Source organism: Pogonomyrmex barbatus, unplaced genomic scaffold (genome assembly GCF_055798465.1).
Source record: "Pogonomyrmex barbatus isolate J1 unplaced genomic scaffold, ASM5579846v1 scaffold13, whole genome shotgun sequence".
Taxonomy (NCBI): Eukaryota; Metazoa; Arthropoda; class Insecta; order Hymenoptera; family Formicidae; genus Pogonomyrmex; species Pogonomyrmex barbatus.
The window spans coordinates 1730596-1755061 of NW_028297109.1; the positions used below are offsets into that span (position 1 = coordinate 1730596).

General features: G+C 35.9%; 1 protein-coding gene across 1 annotated transcript in view; it reads left to right on the forward strand.

The window, feature by feature from the left end:
- Window positions 1–24466, forward strand: part of LOC105423206 (semaphorin-1A) — a 217341-nt gene that overhangs the window by 46472 nt on the left and 146403 nt on the right. The gene's annotated exons all lie outside the window — the stretch shown is intronic.

Here is a 24466-nt window from a genome sequence, read left to right on the forward strand (position 1 = left end):
TCGGCGGTCGATAGTGCTAGGAAATTGTTCGCATAGTGATATAAGGCTAGGGGTATACATCGAGAGTATAAATTGAGCGGAGAAAGTACCCGCATGCAGAAGGAAGCACGCTCTCGTGCGCCACAAACGAAGGTGAAATTAACGATTCGATGATTTTTATCCCACGTTAGACAACATGTTTCCGTATTCTTTTTTTAATATAAATATGTTTCTATCATTTTTTCGAAGAAAATACCACCGACCGATATCTCATATAGATTCTAATGTCTGACAATTTTACGAGAAATTATATATTAATATATTCAAATTATTGCGTTATTGAGAGATTATTATCTTTGATAAGAAATCGTAATGTAGAAGATGAAGCAAATAAAAAATATGATATTTTAATATTAAAGATGTTTCATCTTTGTTTATTTTTTATATAGAATATTTGTGAATTTCTGTTTTTTGGATAGCGAGACAGAATATAACTCCCAAAGGCTCGATATGAGACGCAAAACCCAAATATTTTTTTTTTTTTCAGATTTTGCAATTTATGACTTGATGAAAGCAAAAGCATTTTAGCTTGTCAACAAATTGTAAAAAAAAAACTAATTTACAAGAATCAGAAAAGATCAGTGAAAATGAACGTGACAACAATGCGATATGTATACTTGGCTGTCATTAATTATAACACGTTTATCGAAATCAAATTGACTGTCGGTATAGATATATAATTGCAGGTGCGTAATCCATAATTTATTCGCAAAGTTGTTGCGAAGAAAGAAAGCGAGCGGAAGGATACGATAACGTTTGGATCGTTGCGGTTGTTATTATTGATACAGTTACGAAGGTAGGAAGGTACGTAACGTGAAGATCGATCTGTATGTGTGTGAATGTTGTGTGCACAGATATCTATCTAAAATAAGCCGGATGAACGAGAGACATTGCAAGTTCAGTACGTCATCGACTCGTTAATTTGTTACTGCAACACTCGGCATCGTGCGCTGCCAATGGCAAGGTTTTCAAACGTATAAAACAAAAGCTAACTATCGATAAGCATTTAAGCGGCGATAAATCCGCAACGCGACCGATATCGCGAGGACATTTCATTCGAATGATACGGAGAGAGCGAGAGGGGCGGGGAGGGGGGAGGAGGAGGACGTGGTGCAGATAGCCGCGAATGCTCGGAATATTTGCGTGTATGGTATATCCGCAGTTAATCCCGCGTGTCCTGAAACGAGATGGGGCAACGTCGGTAATTACTTTGTTTTGTTCTCTTTCCTCCCACGTGCAATTTCGCCTCCGTGATAGAATTTACAAATGAGGCTATAAGTGACAATTACACAAAGCTGTCCTAAATCTAGGATCGATCAACTTGTTATTTATGAATTTTTCGATCAGTTTGGAAATAATAGATTGCTAATAATAACAATTGTACATAAATAAGAAATTGTAATAAATAAGAAATAATGAAAAAAGCAAGAGACTTTTCAGAAATTACATAATACGAGTTCTCGATATCCGTGATCCTTAATATGTGATGATTTTTTAAATGTATTAAGTAGGAAGAAAATAAACTTGAAAATCGAAGAATCTGTAGAAAGATACGTCATTAGATTTAACTTTTACGTGAAAATGTTTCTTATAAAGGTACCCAAACCGTTTAAAAAGAATAACTAAATTTAGAGATATATAATTGGAGGAAGAGCCGCTTTATTTCATCAATTATCAAATCCTGCCACTATCTGATATTGATAAAGAAATGAATACCGCCAGGGAATGTGTGCAGCGACGCTTGAACATTTAATTCGTCCTGCTGTCACATAAACATCCGATATCGAAAAGAGACAAAGCCGAGTATAAACACGGTAAAGCTCTCGCGCGCGCGCGCGCGCGCGCACGCAACGTAGCCGCGGAGAAAAATGTGCAGGTGTGTTGTACGTCGTCGTATAGAAAATTGCAGATGCTGCACGCCCTGGTACTTGCGAACGACGATATAGCCGCGGGACATCGCTTTCCCGAGATATACCAATATGAAATAAAAGAGATAAACGAGACAAACGCAATACAGGCCGGCGGCATATGTACGCATGTATATGTGTACATACGTACACATGTGTCTCTATGCAAAGCTTTAAATAGGAGGCTCTTTCAAAATGTGCGTCGATAACGAGCGATACCCGAATCGTACGAATTTTCCAGATTATACAAATGCCTTCGTGCGATATTAGGTTCGTTTCTCGGCGAAAAGAATCATTTATTGCATATGATGTGTGGTGCGTGCGCGCGCGCGCGCGCGCGCGCGCGCGCGCGCGTGTGTGTGTGTGTGTGTGTGTGTGGGTGGGTAGGTGGGTCACGAGGAAAAGAACTGATTTATCCTCGTGCGCGTGAGTCCTGCATGTTGTCTTGGTCAGGACTGTCGAGCGAGGCGATGGACGAATCCGTTTCGTTCATTTTTCGCTGCGGTGCGAAATTGTCGCGCGCGAAAATTTTACGTCCCTCCGCGTCGTTGAATTTTAACTCGATGCCGGTGATCTACGGTTCCCTGGAAACCGACCGATAGTCGTTTCATGAGTTATGGCTCGCTGCCGCACGCTGATGTTGCGCGAACGAGCGTTACGACAGTGTAACACTCGTATATTTTATATCCATATTATTTAATTCTCTCTGGCGAATAAAATCTCCAGCTTTATTATTTTGCGAAATATTAAACTAATAATGGAGCACTAGGAGCAGTAGGTGAAACGGAGCGCTCTCGATAAACAAATTAATTAGAAAAAAATATTTCCCATTTCCCATCGTAATAACAATGCAATTTCGAACACAGTAATAGGTATTTTCATGACGAAAAAAAAAAAAAACAAAAAATAAAAAGCAAATTTTTATTTCAAGATGCGAATTATTATTGGTCTAATATACAAAAATATGTTCTCAGTAGGTGTTGAAGTTGCGAATACATACGCGCATGTATTACAATAAAAGTTTGAAATCGTGACGTGATTATTATCTTTTCCATTTATCACGAAATAAATTGAACGGTGCGTTAAATGATTATGCAAAAATTTTGTCGGTATCAAAAGCTTGTCATCGTGCGATCATTAATTTCCATGTTTATCGGCATCCGTTAGCCCATAAATAAATGTTAACATGGATGGCTTTAAATTTAATAAAAGAGTCGGTGACAAAGGGATAGGTGGCTTGCGAACGATAGATAGCGGCAGCTGAAAATTGGAACACTGACGGCTAAAAATATACGAAAGTTGTATACGTATGCTAAACGTTATAGAATTTTTAACAACTCGACTATGTATATGTATATGTACACACACACACACACACACACACACACACACACACACACACACACACACACACACACACACACACACACACACACACATATATATTTGTGGAATGATTTCTAACGAAGAGTATTTGTGCGTGCTCTCATAGAGAGTCACATCAACAGTACCGGATATGACAACGAGCATAATGGTGAGCGGCGATAAGTGGATATTAGGCTTTCTAGGACAGAACGCTTTTCAGTGTAATTTATGATTTTCGCAATTCGCGTCGAGATGTAGAGCTGAGTGTCCAAACCAGATTTCAAATCAGATTTTAGGATATTGCGCCTATAGCTTAGTAATTAACATGGGAATTTATATGACAAATATGCTACGTATAGAGTTGCTATACGCATTTAAATTTTAAATAAAAAATATTTTATATTATTTATAGAAGATAGATATATAAATATATATAATTGCAATGGTTTTATTACAACTTGGCTATTTGGTCTGAAATGGATAAGGAATAAATGGATAATAAAAAGAACGGTTTTTTTTCTTTATCATTATTTATTTTTATTATCATTATTAATTATCATTATTAACAATACGTTTTTAAACGTCTTTTCCTGATTAAATTTTTTTCAGAATTAAAATAATTTATACTTTATTATTCATTTGTTTTAGCGAAAAAAATAAATAAGCAATTAAAATTATATGAAGATTTTAGACAGTGTGACTTTAGTGTGACTTATAGTTTATTTATATAAAGATATTATTAAATAATGCTCTAATTATATAAAGTAAATATTAATTAATTAATTAATTGAATTAGTAAATAATATATGTAAATATATAAGTAAAATAAATTATTTCTTTTTAAATCCTTTTTTATATTTATGCTTTATCCTTTTTTATATTTTTTTATATCAATATTTAAATAGCCAGTAAAATTGAGCGAGTGATTAGAAGAATTCTTGCATCTGTTAAAAGTTATTTCTTTTCAATAAAAACTGTTTGCGTTGCCTTTGGAGTTTTATAAATAGAAATACAATTTTTTGTTAATTTTTTGTAAATTTTCTACGTTTCTTTTTCAAATTATTGAAAAGATAATTTTATATCTTTTTTTTCTTTACTTCAGAACTATTTTGCTTCAGAACTTGAGGAATAATATATATCATGTGTCTAATATTTAATGCGGTTGTTAGTTAAATGAGAATAACACAAGTAAAATAATAAAATTATTCGAAAAATAGATTTTTATGAATATCTGCATTTCAATAACTATTTCCGTTACAATGTGCACAGGGCCTCAAATTTCGTTGCTGTTTGTGTGATATTTTTGGTATTTTTTTTTTTTTACAAAAAGTTGATGTTTTGGCGTGCAACAATTTTTGTAATAATTTTAAGCAAAAATTGAGGTAGATTGGATAAAAGAAATAGAAGCACAGATTTATTAAGTATTGTATAAACATCTTTATCTGTTTTTACAGCTTAAATGTATGAATGCAAATACCTGATCTTTATTTGTTTGCAATTGTATGGTACGTTTAATGCGTTTAATACGTTTATCGATTTGCTATTGCAGCAGTTTTCTCTAAATATTACATATTTCTCTTGCAAATACAAAAATGAAATATCATAATTTTCGTTTACTTCCCCTTGTATTAAGTCTTCCTTTTAAATTTAAATTTTGCCTTATTAATAATCGTTAAAGTGCGCAGTACAGGAAATAAAATTCCACGACAACCAGAATTTTTTATATTTTACGGTTTTTCGTGTATTTTACACATTCCTCGTTTTTCTCGAAATAACAGAATGCTTGCTTCTTGTGACAAGATTTTCAGTTTGAAGCGCGGCAGCAATCTGTATTTTGCAGAACGACTCGTTTGCATTTTCGACGTAGAATCAACGTGTCGAGCGTACATGCAATATTAAAATTACTCAGGTTAAAGAAGGAGAGTGAGAATTCAAAATGAAAAGCAGCCAGCCCGCTTGTGTTCGGCTCATATTCTAGCCAAATATATGTTTCGCACAATCTCGTGGAAAGGAGCGACACTTTTTTCGATAAGAATTGCTACATACGGTTCGTCTGTGTACTCGGATTTATATCCGAGTACAAAACGAGACATTATATTTTAGCTAGTTATATTAAACTTTTCGTATTTTTTTATAAAAATATATAAGAGAAGCTTTTGGGAGATTATTTTATTATTTGTTAATCATCTAGATTACTCATTATAATAGTTTAATAGTTTAATAGTATAATAGTTTAGTCATTCTTAATAGCTATCGTGCGAATTTAATGATAACAATCTGAAAAAGTTTGTCGCGAAAAGTGATGCGGTACAGCTTGTCGCGTTCTACATTACATCTTTTGTGATATTTAAATCTGAAATCAGATGGTGTAGATAGCGTATAAGAGCACGCCGGGGTATTTTGGGATAACGTTGCTCGTAGAGAACAGCAAATGCGGGTTGCGTTTCTAACGAGCTTACTTATATCTGGCTGTGTGCGTCGAGAGTGTCTGGCGTAGTCTACGCTACGTGGGGAACGACAACGAGCGTAATCGCGCACCGTGACGAGCCAGCGAGTAACACCTTTGCCGGTGCTTCCTAGGGCAAGAGGTTGTCTCTCTCTTTCTCTGCTTCTCTCTCTCTCTCTCTCTCTCTCTCTCTCTCTCTCTCTCTCGCTCTCCTTCCGTAAAGCAGTTCTCCGTATATTACCCATGCATCTACTTCCCGTTTTTCGTCGGACGTGGGATGGCAATTACGACACTACTGTCGGGTAACGTACCGGCGCCTCGTGAGAGCGTCCCCCTTTAAAACTTGCGGGGGAAAGGAAATGCCCGCATCTTTAAACACACCGGACTAATGCCACTACGTGTGTGCTCGCGTACGTATACGTGTATGCCTTTTTTTTTTTATATTAAACGTGTACGCTTTGTCCGCTAGCTGCGAGCCAGCTTTCAAACTGTCTTCGAAACAGACATTTCGGATATTTACATTCTGTGTCAATATTTTTACATTTTTGCAATATAAAAATTTATAATGTTTATACATTTATAAACTTTCATTTTTTTTTTTTTTATTCGAAAGAAGACAAAAAAGAGGAAAGAGAAAGAGTATTGTTCTGGAGAACATTTTTTTTAATCATTTTAAATTGAAAACTTTTTTTACATAACACAGCGTACTATTATTTTTAATAATTTCATAATCAAAAATATTTTTTTATTATCGTCTTTACAACTTGTCTTAATTTATTTCCATAAGGCAGAAAGCTGTTTAACCCGTCTTAACACATTTATGCTGGAGTTGAGGTAATGCGTTCTATAATAACTTTGTAACAGCAATATATCTTAGCAGCCAAGAATTGATATAAGTTCTCCGAGTGGTTGAAGTTTTGATTGCTTGTGATGTGACTACATTGAAAGAGTCGTATTCTAATTTCTTAAAGTGCTTGCAAAAACTAATCGTTATGTAACTACGAAAAAATGCTTGCATCTCGTTAATATATATATTTTTACACGTTCTACGCTAAACTCTATATATATATATATATATATATATATATATATATATATATATACACACACACACAAGTTCGAGATTAGTTAAATATATGCGTAAAACGTGAAACGTTTCATTGTGCGCTATCATGCTTGAATAAAGAGTCAATATGTGGCTTGTATTACGCACTTTGCACTATTTCTTAATCTTTTTTGTAAAGCTTGCTTTTAGCTTTTAGCGTCCAGCGAAGCGAGGTCCGGTAGTAGTATCATATAATGCTTTTATTGTAAGAAGTTGGAATCATTAGTAGTAGAATGCCGAATCATTAATAGCAAAACAGTGTCGTGAATGATAATGCGCGCAATTTTAAAGAAAAACTCCTCCCTTTCTGTGTGTATATATTTACATACTATTTTTATATAAATTTGTTCTTTATTACGTATGTACACATATATATGTGTACAATTATAAAATATATACAATCTCCATATAATTTCTCTCTTCCGCGAAGCATTTTGGAGAAGTATATTATAACCAGGCCGTCGGTATTCTCATATTTCGCTGGCGTGCGAATGCGAGCGCGGAAAGTTTACGAGCCGGCGGAGGCGTTCCGCCGTTTCGCGTCACTTTCGTCGGCACCGACTTTACGATCGTCGTATTTATAAGATCGTTGGTTTATACACGTGGAAACTTCTTACTTACGCAGTGTACGTAAGTACGTACGTATCTATGTACGTACGTACGTACGGCGCGTGAGAAGCAGCTCGACATTACGAGAGCAGCTACGATGTGAAGTGGAACGAAATGGAATAATAAGAGAAGAGAAGGAGGCAGGGCGAAGGTGAAAAAGGAACGAAGAGAAAGAGGAAGAGAAGGTTATAGGGAGGAGAGTGGAGGATTCGAGACCGCGTGCTGACGTCGAAACGCGGCCGAGTATCGATTGTCCTATGCTCGACGTGTCGACGTTTTCCTCCTCTTCTTCGTCGCCTTTTGAACCTTAGAGACGGCGCCTCTTTCCACGTGACCGGTTTAATTTCGATCACTTCACCGTTCTTCAGAGAGCCGCCTTTCACTCTGGATTATAGATCTAGTACTAGAATCATGCAAAGTATCGTCTATCCGGATGTCCCGAGGGGGACATAAGTTCGTTTCGTGAGCGACCGCTTTTTCTTCGATTCGCTATAATCTACGTTTATTATGTCTGCAAATTTACGAATAACCGTAATGCAAAGATGAATAGATAATCCTGGAGACGAAGCAGTACGATAGAAGTACAGATAGAATTTTATATATAGAGGAAAGAAAGGGGAAGAATTTGTTTTTTTTTTTTTTTTTTTTTTTTTGCGTAAAATTAATTTTGTATAAGATTAATCTTTCTTAGTCTGGTCTTTGTTCGTAAGAAATATTCTTCTTGGATGAAATAACATTGATAATGTCAAACAGTGTGATATACATATCGCCAGAATACGTATAAATGTCGTCGAAAATGAACAAATGAACGGAACTCTCGAGAGTTTGCCTCCGTATGTTTTCTCTGCCGTGTTTCCCGTCGTGGACAAAATGGAAAGAGGTCTGAGGCGGGACAAAGTTAAATACGCTTGGGAATGTAATCTCACGGTAAGAGAACGCAGGGGAAACGGAATATAAGAGGATACCGCGAGGGCGGATGCTTTTTTTGCGATAATAGCGTAATAATCGAAACGAAGTACCAGCGGGGATATTGTGTGGAATTTAATGAGGGAGATCATTTCATATGGCGAGAAAGAACCGGGAAATGTCGAGCGTAATCAAAAGGACTGTTCTCGCATGGAAAGATCATTGTTTATAGAAATATTGCCGGCAATTGCTTGTTGTTGCGATGAAGACAAACGACGCGGGGGGAGCAGGGCGAGAAATCAAACAACGGAATTAACAAACCGGCGCGCGACAACCGCCGAGAGAAACCCGAGCCACTCACCGTCTGGAATAAATTTTACGGGGGAGAGGAAAAAAGAGCGGGAAAAGTAAAAGGAGGGTGAAGTAGCGGGTTCAACTTTTAATGCGAATCAACGGATCGCCCGCCACTGCGAACTCGGCGAACTTTCACGCGTGACCTATCCCGGAAATAAAACGCTCGGACTAGAAACAATTTTTGATAAATCGTTTTGCCGCGAAACGGCCACTCGCGGCATCGAGATGGAGAGAAAACGTTTTCCCCCTTTTTTTTCTTCACGTTTTTCGTCTTCGTTCTCCTCCTGTCTTTCTCCACGAGTTCAAGGGATACGTATCCACTAAATGCAATTTTATATTACTACGCGCGAGATATGTATATACTTGTGTGTGTGTGTGTGTGTGTGTGTGTGTGTGTGTGTGTGTGTGTGTGTGTGTGTGTGTGTGTGTGCGCGCGCGCGTATGCGTACATATATTCATATATCTTATATCGCAATCACATACACATTTACATGTATGTACACACGTATATCTGTAGTTTAAGCAGGCAGTTCGTTTTGCATACTGCCGACTCGTCCGCATTCATTTACACTAATGCACCACAATTTGCGTTGCATTTGTCGCGATGCGCAGCGTAACGCGGTACGACGAATGTGCGGTCTGTCTTTTATCTCTGTACAGGTGCTAGTTGTACGTACGGTAACAGTAAACCTATATAAAGTGTCTGATAAGTCGTGGTACAACTGACACATATCTGTGAGGAGATAACTTTTTGTGGAAATAAACGGACCAGAAACTTTTCTGATCGATTGCGATTGTAATTCTTATTAGAAGATTTACCGAGAAAATACACGCGCATCTATCTTACAAAAACATATTGATATGTCGCGCAACAATTATGCATAGTTCATTATAATAATTAGCTATCATCAGAGTGTAATAATTAGCTGTCATCGCGCGCAAATTCTTTCATATATAATACAATCGATTAAATACGTGTTATATATATTTAAGATTGTGCGAGTGTATTACAACAGATACATATATAAAATTTTAAAATTACCCTTAACGCGCATTCTTAATTAATTTACTTTTTATTTTTATATTTGAAATTGTTCCCGAAAACTATGCAATTAATCAAAAGAATGTTATCTTTTATTTTACGTTTTAATTTAAATTTTACTCAATTTTTTTATTAAAAATCGCCCGTCCGTCATTTGCGACACGATTTATGAGATACTCCGGATATTTAACTGTGCGCGCTCGTTTGCTGATGGTAGGCCAATGATAGGCAAGCCAGAGGCAAGCCGGAAATTGCTGTAGCAGCGGAAGAAGAATCCGTCGAATCGAGGACGCTTGTTTTCCCGTCTACAACGCTAAACCGATCTCGACCATCGCGGCGCGGCGCGACTTGACTCGACTCGACTCGACTCGACTCGACTCGACTCGACTCAGTTCGATTCAACGTCGAGTTGTATCGCGCCGGACGCGCCGACATCGAAGGCTCAATCCGGTTTATCCGGTCGTGCTATGAGGCGATGAGATAAAATCAGTCTGCGGAAAAAGTGCCGAGCAATTTCCGTTAACCCCTTAAGCTGGCCATTATCTACGCACTTGATGACTATATAATTGCCAATATTGATATTATATTTGTCGGAACGTATCAGCTCGGAAGTGGTATCGCTTCGCTATCATAGAGACGTAAGATTGATATCTAACAGTGAGGCTATGGCTGCATCTGTTGTTAACGTGGGAATACTTCCGTATTTTGTACAATGATTAATAGTGTAATTAGAATGAGAAGAATCGTACGATTATAATGTAATACTAATTGTAATAAACTCATTAAATTGAAATGAACTGTCGTGGATATTGTCGTAATTATTTATAAATATATGTTTAATTTTTAAATTTCTTTATTTTTTAATATGCGCTTAAATAATAAAATAAGTTTATAAACGTAGAGTTTTTAGACGTAGAATTGTTATGATATTACATAAAGCTATAAGACAAGTGAATCTGATTAACCGTGTGCATTCTAATTGATTCTAATTTTGCAACAAGGACCCTATCCTATAAGGTCTATATTTTAATATTTCACATACAACGCTAAACATCATTAATCTTATGTAAATGTCGGTAAACGCTTCCGTCCAGAATGTTTCTTTCTTGAAGATATGACCTCTTGCACAAGAAAATTCATTTTTCTTGCAAGCCTCTTTTTCCAGAGTAAATAAATCCATCATACGTGTCTTACAACGGAAGAATTCGTTGGCTTTGATTTTTTATGCTAATCACATGAAATTATTTGATAACTAAGAATCTACAGTCATACTGTATATTTTATTGATAAATTTTTTATACGGTGCAAACTTTTTTTTATTATAGCTTATTAAAATAAAACAAAAATTACTATGAAATTATTAAATTATAAAAAATATTCATTAATTACTCATATTACTCATTTATTTTGTTTTTCTTGCAATAATTCTTGTAATAAGAAAACTAGTATAGGATTGCGAATTTTAATATGTAACATTTCCTTTAATATATAAATGTTTATATTTCTAAAATTATGTTAAAATTACATTAAAGAAACTGGAAGGTTTAGAAAGCTACTTTATTTCTATAACATAAATTGATAGTACTTATGCAAACTATTCTAATAAATATAATTACTATTAAGATTTAGCTCATATACATTTATGTTCGCATAAAGATAATTTATCTTTTTATGTATTTAAAAGAACGATTTAATAATAGAAACAATTTGAATGTGCGAACCATGGATATAAATTACGGATTAAGTTGCTATTAATTAAGGCTACATTCTTCTCGACAAAAATCTAATTACATGTACTTATAGTAGGGAAGAAATACGAATTAGCGAGCCGAAAGTCAAGTTTTAAATACATACATACACATATATATATATATATATATACATACATTCTTTCTCCCCTCCCCCCCTCTCCCCCCTTTTTTTCTCTTCGCGGCATTAGAAGCGATATAGCGCGCGCGGAAGGGCGGTGGAACGGCTCGAAGCGTCGTATTAATTAACCGTGGGCGCGGGAGCTTCCTCACGTACATCTAATTTGCTCCTCGGCGTTTCCTCCTATTGTACGTATCGCGCTTATGCGAGCGAATACGAGCGGCACGAAGTGGCGCATCGCGACGCGACGCGGCGCGGCGCGGTGCGAGCCAGGGAGGTGCAACGCTCTCGCGGTCCACGCTTCTCTTCCGGTCGTGGCCACCGGTCGGTCGTCGTTGTAAATCATCTAGCCCGGCGCAGCAGGTTGCACTTGCTGCTGCAACTTGTCCGCGACTCCGAGAGTATATATTTGTCCTGTGCCGCCGCGATGCGGTGTGTAGCGAGTAGTAGTAAGGCCAAGTTGTAAAGTCTCATTCACGTTAATCTTTTAACGGGCGCGTTACATAAATAAATATTTATATATTTACGAATTTATTATTTTGTTTCAAATAATTAGCGCAATGTGCGTTGCTATGCAATGTGTCCTGCTGTACATTTGTTTATTTGCAAAATGAATTTTTATTTATCTACTGAAAATATAACTCGTATGATTATAAATTGTTTTTTTTTTTCAACTCGCACAAAATTAATTTGCGCGCTTATCCTTATCCGTTTATATGATTGTTTAAAATTATTCTATCTGCCTGTAAAATTGATATTTTTATTAATTTTGAGAGTTATAATAAATGAAATAGTTTAATTAACTTTGAAATAAGAATTAGTGCTCATTAAAAATTGTAGAATAATAATTTATATCAATTAAAATTTTATTATTTTTTAAATATATTATCGCTGTAATGCGCGTAATGTGCAAACAGTAAAATAATTTTGATGTACTTTGAATTACTATCTGATAAATTTATTAGAATCGGACTTTGCGTATTCGCATAGAAATGACTGATGTTATTATCATTGGACCATTATTATTCGATTTCAAATAATCAAATGTATCTGAAAATGATAATGTATCAAAATTAAGGTTCATTAATTTTAACAAATATGATTTTACTTGCTACGTTGATTTCGTTTTATTTGTTACGACAGAACCGTGCCATCTGACGCATGCCAAGTTTCTAGGCATTTTCCGCTTTTGTTTCATCATGCCGAGTCACGTTAATGATATTCGATTTCATCACGAAATTCTTACTGTGTCGCGGATAGGTATTAAATTGCTAAAGAATCCGATATAACCTCCATTAATACCAACGACAAGCACAGGAAGATCAGGAAGTTTTGCCCTCTGACGTGTATTCGTGTATTCATTCATCAGAGTACATCAGGACGGGCATGTAAGTGACGTCATTTATGGCATTTAACAGTTTTCTCCAATGTCTCATGTGGCGTGACACACGAAGAGAAGGTTTGTTCGTCGGTAACCTTGGATATTCCCTACGAATTGCAACGCAATAGTTCTAAATTAATACAATTCTTTTTATAAAGGCGATTTGCGTGTAAGATTATTATTTTAGAAATTTAAATCATCTAATTAGTGCTTTAACATACCACTTACATTACCTCTCTATATGTTTTGGTATCTAAATTTAAAAATTTGTTTGCGTCGTATATTTGAAAATAATAATAATAAAATTAATAATAAAAAAAGCTAGCTACAGCGATCAATGAGATCTAAAAGTAATCCATGATTTATGAAATCAGATCAAATCTCTTGACAATGACATTTCTGTGGCGTGCATAAGATGATGCGGTTCTAATGATTTGGTGCAAAAATAGCTAGTTGTCGCGGTAATTAAGATCGATCTATTCTCAGTATAATTCACCACCACGAACGACGGGTATATGTGAGGTGGTTTTAATTATCACGCGAGAAACACGAAACGTTCGAACGCACATACTATTTCTGCCGCATTGCTTTATATTACACATGATATTTTGCAGTACAGGCCCCCGTAGTTACGTTTCCATCAACCGTACCTCTTCCGTCGCTTCGTAAAATACGATGTTTTCCGACGCTCCGTGTTAATGAGTAAACTTTCGGAAATCTAATACATCATATTATACTTTATGGAGATATAATGGACAATGTGGACAATATGTTTCTCTCTCTCTCTCTCTCTCTCTCTCTCTCTCTCTCTCTCTCTTTTCTCCCTCACAATAATTCTAATTTTAAGATCTACTTTTAATGATAATCCAATTTAATGTCCAATTTATCCAATTTATCAAAAATTGTTTTTCTTATATCTATTTCTATTTCTAATTCAATATATATTCCCTATTTATTTTGATGATCTTAATAACAGATATAGCAATAATGAGATTTAGAAGATAAAAGATCGGGTACTTAATTAAATGTGCTAGTACTATTTTCTCTTGCCTGTTAATTTAGTTTACTTTCTTAACTTTTACAATTTCCCAGAAGTTTACTAGTTACACTAGTTTGCTGAATGATTAAATTTTTCATGTAGGATGAATGTTTTTAACTAATTTAATTGCTGTTTCAGTCGATCTTGTTACATCTTTATAAAAATATTGCGAAATTGTCACATACATACATACATATATATATATATATATATATATATATATATATATAAAATATGTACACACACACACACACACACACACACACACACACACACACACACACACACACACGCACGCACGCACGCACGCACGCACGCACGCACGCACGCACGCACGCACGCACGCACGCACGCACGCACGCACGCACGCACGCACGCACGCACGCACGCACGCACGCACGCACGCACGCACGCACGCACGCACGCACGCACGCACGCACGCACGCACGCACGCACGCACGCACGCACGCACGCACGCACGCACGCACGCACGCACGCACACACACACACACACACACATTGTTTGTCAATTTTTTCGATTTATTGTTATCCTTTTCTCAAATATCTCGCAAATAATATACGTACAATTGTAGATTTATTAAAGGCTTACACAAAGATAATATCGAACTCAAAGTAAAACAACGTATTGCTGATATATAAAAAGGGAATCTCTTTTTCCTATGTGTCAGCAAATTTCCAAACAGACAGAAGAAAATTGGCAAACATGATACGAGTATACGTGTATTATATCGGATTTTGAAATGAAATAAAAAAATATTGTAAACGAAAAGATATGTCGAAAAAGTTTAATAACTTAGACTCTAACATCTCTATATGTATATTATACGATAATAAAAAAATATTTGTACATCCCATCTTATTTGAAATAATTTTGTACGCGGAAAAATATTACAATATTTTAAAAATCATGATATTGTTTCTATCAATGATACGCTGCTTTTGTCAGTATTGACACACCGAATAAAGCGTATTACAATATTTTTCCTAGAAAAGAAGGGTTGCGCAAATGCTTTTTTTTTCATACCATAGTACGTTACATGTTATATGAGTTTAACGACGGGGCTAGTAGATGGCAATCTTCATTATTCGCACATTGTTCGCTTATGCCTTAATTTTACTGAAAAGCCGAAGGGAGCCATTGCCAACTGTTCAAGTAATTACTCCCGTTGTGGTCACGCTAATCTATAGAATATTACCAGGTTAATGCGCAGCTCGTGGTTATACGCAGCAAAATTGAATTCAATGCCAAAGCTCGAACTCGCAATCTCAGAGTCACCCAACGGCGACTATCCTGCCACATCGCGCTGCCGACTCGCTCGTTTGTCTCCTCCTGCTCCTGCACCCTCCCCCGGTCCCTCCCTCGTCCCTTCGCGCTGTACGTCGCTTATCTCTGGTATCGATCGCAAATACAAAGTCGTGATTCCGGAGCTGATGTATCTCACGCTCGCGGCGTACCGCAAAGTTCCGCCCCAAAGTGCGAAGTGGATTCGCGAGCGAAGTGGATTGCCGGATACGCGCAAAAGATCTCCTCCCCTCTCTCTCTCTCTCTCTCTCTCTCTCTCTCTCTCTCTCTCTCTTTTTTATTCTCCCTTTTTATTTCTTTTTTTTTTCTTGCTGCTTGCGAATTTGCGGGAAACAGAAGTGGGCTGGCAGCGCCCCGTCGGCTACCGCCCGGCCGGTGGCTGGCGGGGTTGCATAAATATTATGCAAATATCCGGAGCGGCCCTGTTACATCGCGCGCGCGGACGCGCGAGACCGTTACGTTCTTCCTTTCCTGCGCCGTGCCGCGCCGCGCCGCGCCGCGCCGCGCCGCACCGCGCCGTTCCGCAGCACTCGCAAAGTGTCGTTGCTTATTTCCACCGAGATATGCGCGACTCGCGTGTCTCCCTTATCGCCCCGAGATAGCTGGCACTTTGCATACGCGGCATAATTCAACGCCGAACCTACTCCCCTCAGTATCCCTCTCTGCCCTTCCCCCCTCCCCCCTTTCCCCGCTTCGTGCTCCCTCCTTATCCACCCTATCCGCCATTCTCTTCCTATCGCACCCTTCTCTATACCGCTCTATCGTTCCGTATAGCAACGGCGCTTCTTCTTTCGGTCTCTCATCGCAGCCCTCCTGCGACCTCTTCTCGCTTACGACGACCTTACGTCGTCGTTTCTGCGCAATTCGATCTACGGTTGAACACGCTCGGAGCTTCGGGACTTGGAAATGAGCCGAGGTAGGTCTTCTCCTAGTAAGGCGTCCTTCACACTGACGAATATGCGCGAATTCTCGCACCTTCGTACGCGACGCGACCAACAAATTAAAATGTTGAACGTTCGTAGTGAATCAATTTCCAATGACGAATGACGGTAATAAGCAAAAATCTACGCGAGTGCCACTTTGCCTCTTGTGGTAGAACAACAGCTCTTACGAATATATATTTCCTCTTGCTGTCCGTAAACCGACTATCATAACCATTCCTATATAGCAAGTTTTCCCCATGCGACGCTTGAGAAAAATTGTACGAGGTATCGCCTATAGGAATTATTTAATGTTTCAAATTTCGAAAAATGTGTTATCGAATGCCTGTATTGTCTGGAGGATTCTTTGTTACACAGGACATCTCAAAAGTAATGCATTCTTTCTTTCTTCTTTGAAACATCTATTTTAGAAGCAAGAAGAAAAAGCAACGAAAGAAATAAATGATTTATCGTAGGAGTTAAATTTATTCGCTTTTTTTTTAGCTACGATCGGAAAATAAAATTCTATCTCATATGGATTCTGTTTTATCAATTTAGATTCTAATATAAATAGAATTACTTATTATTAAACTTCAACCTGCATTTGTTGCCAAGCTTACAAAATTGTAAAAGTCTATTTAAAAAAAAAAATGTGCTTTTTATTCTAGCTTTTTTGTCGTCAATTTTTAAAAATTAAGATAAGTTCTTATCGCGCTCAGGAGAATAATAGAAACTTTTTTTAAATATGCGTCAGATTTATAATGTTAAGAAAAAAAATTTGATGACACAGTATCTACACAGTGACATCTTGATAGCCTCGCAGAATAGTGTTTTGTCGTCAAGTGTTTTGACGTCTTGTTGGTAACTACTTGGCTTCTTCTTTTGACGGCGTCTTTTCATTCCTGACAACCATCCTACAAAATTGGAGCGCTGGGAGGATAGCGATTTGCTGGCGAGACCGATCTTCTCTCAGGAATTTACGAGCGTATGATAAGAGAGCATATGATACGAGCGATGATTCTTTTGAATAAAGAACGATGTAAATATTGGATGCTATTGTCGTTGTCATTGCCTATTGTAACTAAGTGAAAAGCGAAAATAAAATAGTAATGAATATTTTTGCTGTACTTTGAGAGGAAAAAATACATTTAAGTTGATGTGTTAAATTACATTACATATATAATCACTATGAATTTATTCAACGATTATGATTGTCAGTATAATCATATCAATGGAATTTATATTGTTACATTAACGCATAATTTATTCAATTAACTCGGCATTGTTCGAATGGACATTATCACGAATTTTGTTTGTTTAACATGTTTTTCTTAATATAGAAGCAAATAATTATGCAAATTTTTTTAAATTTTATTATGTTACATATAAATAATTTAGTTGGAATATAAAAAAGCTGCAGATTATTATTATCTTGAATTTTATACGGTATCTCTCTAAATTAAACAAATTTTTTTTGAATGTATAATATATGAAATATATTAATCTCGTGTTATTTAAAATTGATATGTATATATATTTGATATATATATATATATATATATTTGAATTTGTGTGCGAAGACTGAAGACTTGAAACACATATTTTATGTTTCTTTTAATATAAGATTTAAATTTAGAATTATGATTTTTTCAGTTTTTATATAACGAAAAATTTTTATTGTCGAAATCTATTTTAAATCTATTTCAGAATTATGATATATTTTTAATAATAAACGTCAAGATATATTCTTTTTTTGAGAATTTTTATTTTTACTAAAATAATATATATTAATATAATATAATATAATAATATAGTTTAATTTATTTTTTAATTCTATTAAAAGTACATATAATATCAACATAGAAATATACTAAATTACGATGTGTATTTTTATTTTTTATGTAATTTGATTTTATATTTATTTTTATTTTAAATTGATTTAATATTCTTTCTTAACATATATTTTTTAATATATATATATATATATATATATATATATATATATATATACGTCAAGATAAAAAACGCATATACTTTACTAAAGAATATAGAAAATGTATAAAATATAAATAAAATATAAGATGAACATGATATAGAAAAAATATTAAAAACTTTGGAAATATTTCTATTAAAATTTAGTATAATAGCTTTCGTTTTTCATAATTCTCTTCATTTTATGAATGAAATAAGTTTTTGTGAAGCAAAATGTAAGTTCGAAGAAAAATGTATGTTTCACATAATTTGAGTGTAGAAACGAAAACGATGTAGAAAAGAGCTAAGAGTTAAAACATTTGTCTAATTTTATTAATGTCATAATTCGACTAACTCTATTTACCATGAAAAATTAAAGCTCTTGACTAGATTATGAAGTCAAAAGTAACAGAGGATGAGTTGGTTTATTTTGCATCGTATAGTTGATAAATATTAGTGCAACGTGTTTAAATTTATAGGGTGCACATCGAATTAGAGTGCGCTTCACTCTGTTGTTGTTAATCATAACTTTACATTTCTACATAGTTTGATAGGTTTGTGTATCTACAATGTCGATACATAAGCAAGGGAGGCAACGTAAGTTCTTTACATATTTATCATGACACAGGCTGTATATAAAACGTAATTTAAGCGACAAGCAGCAATTCGTGCTTGCAGTCACGATTCTCTAATTAACATGAAGTGCGCACTGTAAAGCAAAATTGTACTGCGTAAAAAGAAAAATTACATTACGTTCGGCCGGACGAGTATTGTTACTCCTTTGCTTTTTAGTATGCCAGGTAAATGTATAGGGAAATAACAAAGTGAATAAGCTGAAAGGTACATTTGTGTATGCTTATAAATCGGTGCTAGGCTCATAAAATCCTCGAGTGTTTCATATTATTCATCCAAATACATCTTCGATCGCCGTCTTCCTTCAATGGTTTCGTAAATGACAAAGTTAAATTATTCCGACAATTACTGAATTGTTTTCCTCTCTATTGTATCATATAGATTATTTGTTGGCGTTTTCAGGTTGAATTTCGGATAAGCGGATAAAATATTCTATCGTTCTTGACACAGTTCTCGCACACTCCTTATTATTTCTCGCTTTTAAATGCATTTTCGATCACTTCTAAAATCACTTAGAATACTGTGATATGATATCTTTATTCTCTCGCACTTCTGATTGAAATATGTAATATGTTTTTGAAAAATGTAATGCTTTTGCTAATGTTGCTTCTGGTAGAATTTAGTTTTTTTCTTTGTTTGTCATCGTCTCTAAAAGAGAACTAAAAGAGAGTGTATCTTGAAATAACAGCATGCTGGGATTGGAAGTATCGAGATTGTAAGCGGTGAAGACCGCAGTGTTGTCGAAGGAAATCCGTGCTGTTATTACGCAACCATAACAGTGCCGCGAATGAGATCGCGCTCCTTTACATGAAAGAGATTGTACACGTGCTGAAGGATAATCGGTTGCTTAAATTGGTTGGTCGGTTGGCCGCAACGCGATCAGAGAGCAAAGTAATGAGATTCTAAACAGCAAAGATTAAAGCGAGAATCTTACGTGAAGAGACAGGCTCCCATATTGTGATTGTCAATGTTTAATTTGTGACAGAGTCTAGAGCAAGCAACAAAAAGTGATAAAATCGGGTATATATGATATGATATATATATATATATATATATATATATATATCAGGCATAAATCGGGTATATATGATATGATATATATATATATATATATATATATATATATATATCTCAGTTTCTATATATATATATATATATATATCAGTTTCATATATATATATATATATATATATATATATATATATAGAGAGAGAGAGAGAGAGAGAGAGAGAGAGAAACTGATATTAATATTATAGAATATTTATTTAAACTTTAGAATATTATCTGTTTGTTTGGAAAGACATGTATTGTAAAAATTTTTTTCAAGAATGTGCTAAACCTTGTTCCAAATAATCCTTTTGTTAGATTATTTCAATTTTATATTTCTTCCGTGTGAAATCTTTTTCTAAGATATTTCAAGAAAAAGATGTAAATAATAAAGTAAAGTCTGTAATTAGTGTACAAATGAATAAGGAAATAATAAATATTTACAAGGTGTAAATAAGTAATAATTACTTTTTTCCATTTCTTTAAAGTTTAGAAAGAAAGGATACAAAGAATATTAATCTTGTAGAAATTTGAACACGGATAGCAATTTGCTTGTAAAATAGCGTAAACAGGACGAATAACGCTTTGAAAGGGAGGAAAACTTTCTCTTGGAATATTTTCATATCTGTTTAGTACGGGTATCTATCATTATCTACGTTTTGCATGCAACATCTTTACCTGTGTTTAAGCGAGAATTTTTATCGAAAAATAATTCTACCACATTTTTCAGTATTTCATTTGTAAAATAATTTAAGGTAATAACGATAAAAAAATTGAAGCTGTGTGATTAGAGATCGATATCAACATCACGGAATGTCCGTGAATATTCAAGTTTTAGAAAATTGTTGTTTAAATGTTGATAAATCCATTCAACCTCGATAAAGTCTCCGCTCCGATAAAGATTAATCTAAGCGCAGCAATTTGTTCGCGTAAAACGCGTAAACAGGATGAATAGCAGTTTGGAAAGAAGGAAAACTTTCTCTAGGGGGAGATTATCATACACATTTGCTTCCGTTATATACAGAGTGTCTGAAAATTCTATGGCCGAAGTATAAAATGCTATAAGAATACAGTGGAATACTACCGACAATGAGTGAGACATTACAATAGAGTAAAACTGTTGTATATACAGCTGCAACTGAGTGCAACTGAATAAGGAAAATGATTCATTTTAGAATTTGGTTTTCTCAAAATACCGATTACTTTTTACAATCGCAGATCTGATACATTTAACTACATTTAAGAATCATTTTTTTATTTTTGTCGGTTTTTTACGATGCTAAATTTTTCTTGCGCAGAATTACGCGAGGGAAGTTATATCGAATAAGAGTCAATACGTGACAAGAACTGATGGAAAGGATCAATGTTTCATTCGTTGATATTAAACAAGATATCGGCACGAAATTCATGGAGTACCAAATTCAATTTTCCTACGTTTGTCAAGTTTGCATCGATAAGAGAAGTCGGCGTTTTTTAAACGAAAGATTAACCGAATTTTTTTTTTCTTTCCCGTTACAGTCGTACATTACGGTATTTTTGTTACAACATTCGTTATATCACCTGCGCAAAATGATAAATAATCAAACTTGTAAATTTATCGAATCGATCAATTTCACGACGCCTTGTATATTAGTATAGCTATCTCGCGGAACGTCGTTTCTATCTGTAGTTATATCACGCAAATTGGAGGGCTAATATGCAGGGTTGCAATGCGAATTATTGTATTTATCAGAAAATGCAAATATACCAGTCAATGTAACCTCGATTTTATCTATTTAGGTCTCTCTTCGTGAAACGATAATAAAACGGTGCGCGGCGAAAGTTTAATCCGATACACGGTTAAATTAATCACCGCCGGGAGAAAGTTCGATGGGAAGGGCAGGCGACCAGGGGAATAAGATTTATCTGTATCGGTTGCGACCTGTGTATCGGCCTTCTAAATTGCTTCGACTTTCGATAAACTCTTTTCGAGCCGCGCGCGTGCGCGCGCGTACACCTCGCGATAACTTTTCCATGGATAAACCGTAAGACGCTATTTGAATACGGAAACGTTTCCCGTAACGTCTTGTGATTCTGAATGTAACTAGAAGTTTGGGCAACGCAAGGTTCGCTCCTTCCAGTCTTTTACACAACTACGTTAGACGGTGTAAGCTACGTAGCCACTACGTAGCTTACAGCTCTAAGTTAATTGGCTGAACACGACTAAAGGTAACTTTAACTTAGGAAGGAAGACAAAGGTGAAGACCGTTCGTATTTTGATTGTGCCGACTTTTTTTTTTTTATCAAAAGGCACCTCAAGTGTAATGAGGGATAATTACATTTTTTTTTTATCATCTAATACGTTTCGTTGGTAACTCGAATTAATCCAATTAATTAGATTAAAACACGATTATTAATTTATTTTATTATACAAATAGAAAATTAAATAGTAATGAGTAGATATTTATTAATATTGAAAATTTATGAAATTATTATATTATACACACACATATTAAATTTCACATATTTCATATATTTGTATTTTATATATTTATGCTTTATGAGATTATTTATATTTGCATTTTATTTATCAAAAAGTTTATTAATTTATTATTTTATTAAAAATTTCTAATGCTAAATATATTCGTTAAATAATTGGAGTTGGTATACTTTTTTGTCTTATATATAAATAAAGTTTTAGCTTTAATACTTTACATTTAAAATAATAATGCACTTAATTATGGGAATGTTATATTATTTAAGACAGATGTAATGAAAAATATATATATATATTCGTTGGCAACTTGTTGGCCCGAAGGTTGTCGAAAGTCGCAAAAACGATTTTTGAAACGGCAGTTACGAGCGTGTCAAAATCAGAAATCCCTGTCGGAAGCACGTAAGCTTCATTGTCCCCCGGCCTTAATAACACGGTTGGAAAATCGTGGAATGCACGAAGCACCATCGGAGATCGGTTTCCATAAGGTATATATCGTCTCGGAAAATTCTCGGGAGAATACGCAGCGAGAAGCGGATAACGCGGACGGAAATGTGGCGCCGCCTCTACGCGCGTTCCAGCGTGCATTCCAACGGCAGACGCGACTCACGATTTCATGAATGGGACGCTACGGCCGTAAAAAGCCGTCGGTGGGTCAACTCGTACCAGTTGACTCTGATAATTGCGAACGCTCGAGCGGAGATCAGAGGGCAAAACGAGCCGACATTAGCCTGTTAGCCTATTAGTCCGAGTCAGCGCGCTCCTTGCACTCCGCCACACACGACACACCCGCGCTCGCAACTCGACACCACTTTCGATGCCACTCCGCTCTCTCCTCTCCTCTCCTCTCCTCTCCTCTCCTCTCCTCTCCTCTCCTCTCCTCTCCTCTCCTCTCCTCTCATTCTCTGCCTCTTCTATACGACGGCATATCCCTTTCCCTCTGTCCTTTGTCCGGAAAGAAGCTTTGTAAACTGATACAATAATTCCTTGGCGTAATATAATTGTCCACATGTGGGACAAATATGTTTGATTAGACGTGCTTCGGTTGAGATTTAGTCGTGGAAATGTTAAAACATTTTTTATATTTACTGTCAAATAACGCGATAAATTATTATATTTAATTATGACAATTATAGAATTTATTATATAAGTATATAAAATATCTGTTGTTAATTGTTCAATGTGTATTTTAAATGCCAACTTTGTATATATATATATATATATATATACGATGTACGTGTACGTGTTTAATTTTTTCGTTTCGAGGCGTAGAGGCGTTCTTTCACATGAATAATTTAGAATTTGTAATATGTGCTGTAAATATGAAATATCTAAAGGGGGGGAGAGGGACCTTAGAAATTACGGACTTGGTCCGCTCTCACGTTGAATCGCTTCATCAACGTTTTCGGATTCCGCCGAGCGGATTCGAGATTTCAGGATCTCGTAACCAACACCTGACTCGCTTTAGACCCCATGCTAAAGGGTCTGAATATCCCCTTGGTATACACATACACACGGCCTTCCCTCTGCTTCCCGAGTATCGCGCGAGCGTACGCTCATTCCGCTCTCAACTCTCTCTCAGCTACTATTTCATTCTGTCCTCATAGTCCTGCGTTCGTCTCATTTTCCCCGGTATTCTCCGCGTCGGTTGCTCTACACGGGCAGTGCCGTGCATACGTGCTCCCTGGCGAGAGTAATCACCGGTTGGTGCGACGATGAGGCGAACAAGAGGGAAGTGAAGAATGCGCGGCATCTATCGCGCGGCATATCTCGGCCTCTCGGAGTGTTACATATACTTAATGTCATCCTACGTGTCTCTCTCTCTCTCTCTCTCTCTCTCTCTCTCTCTCTCTCTCTCTCTCTCTTTCTCCATCTCTCGTTCTTCTCCCCAATAATGTAATCGCTAATATGCAGTAATCATTCGGCCTCATCCTGCGACACACATTTACCATCGCTGCTCTCTCTCTCTCTCTCTCTCTCTCTCTCTCTCTCTCTCTCTCTCTCTCTCTCTCCGGTAATCGGAGAGAAACAGAGCA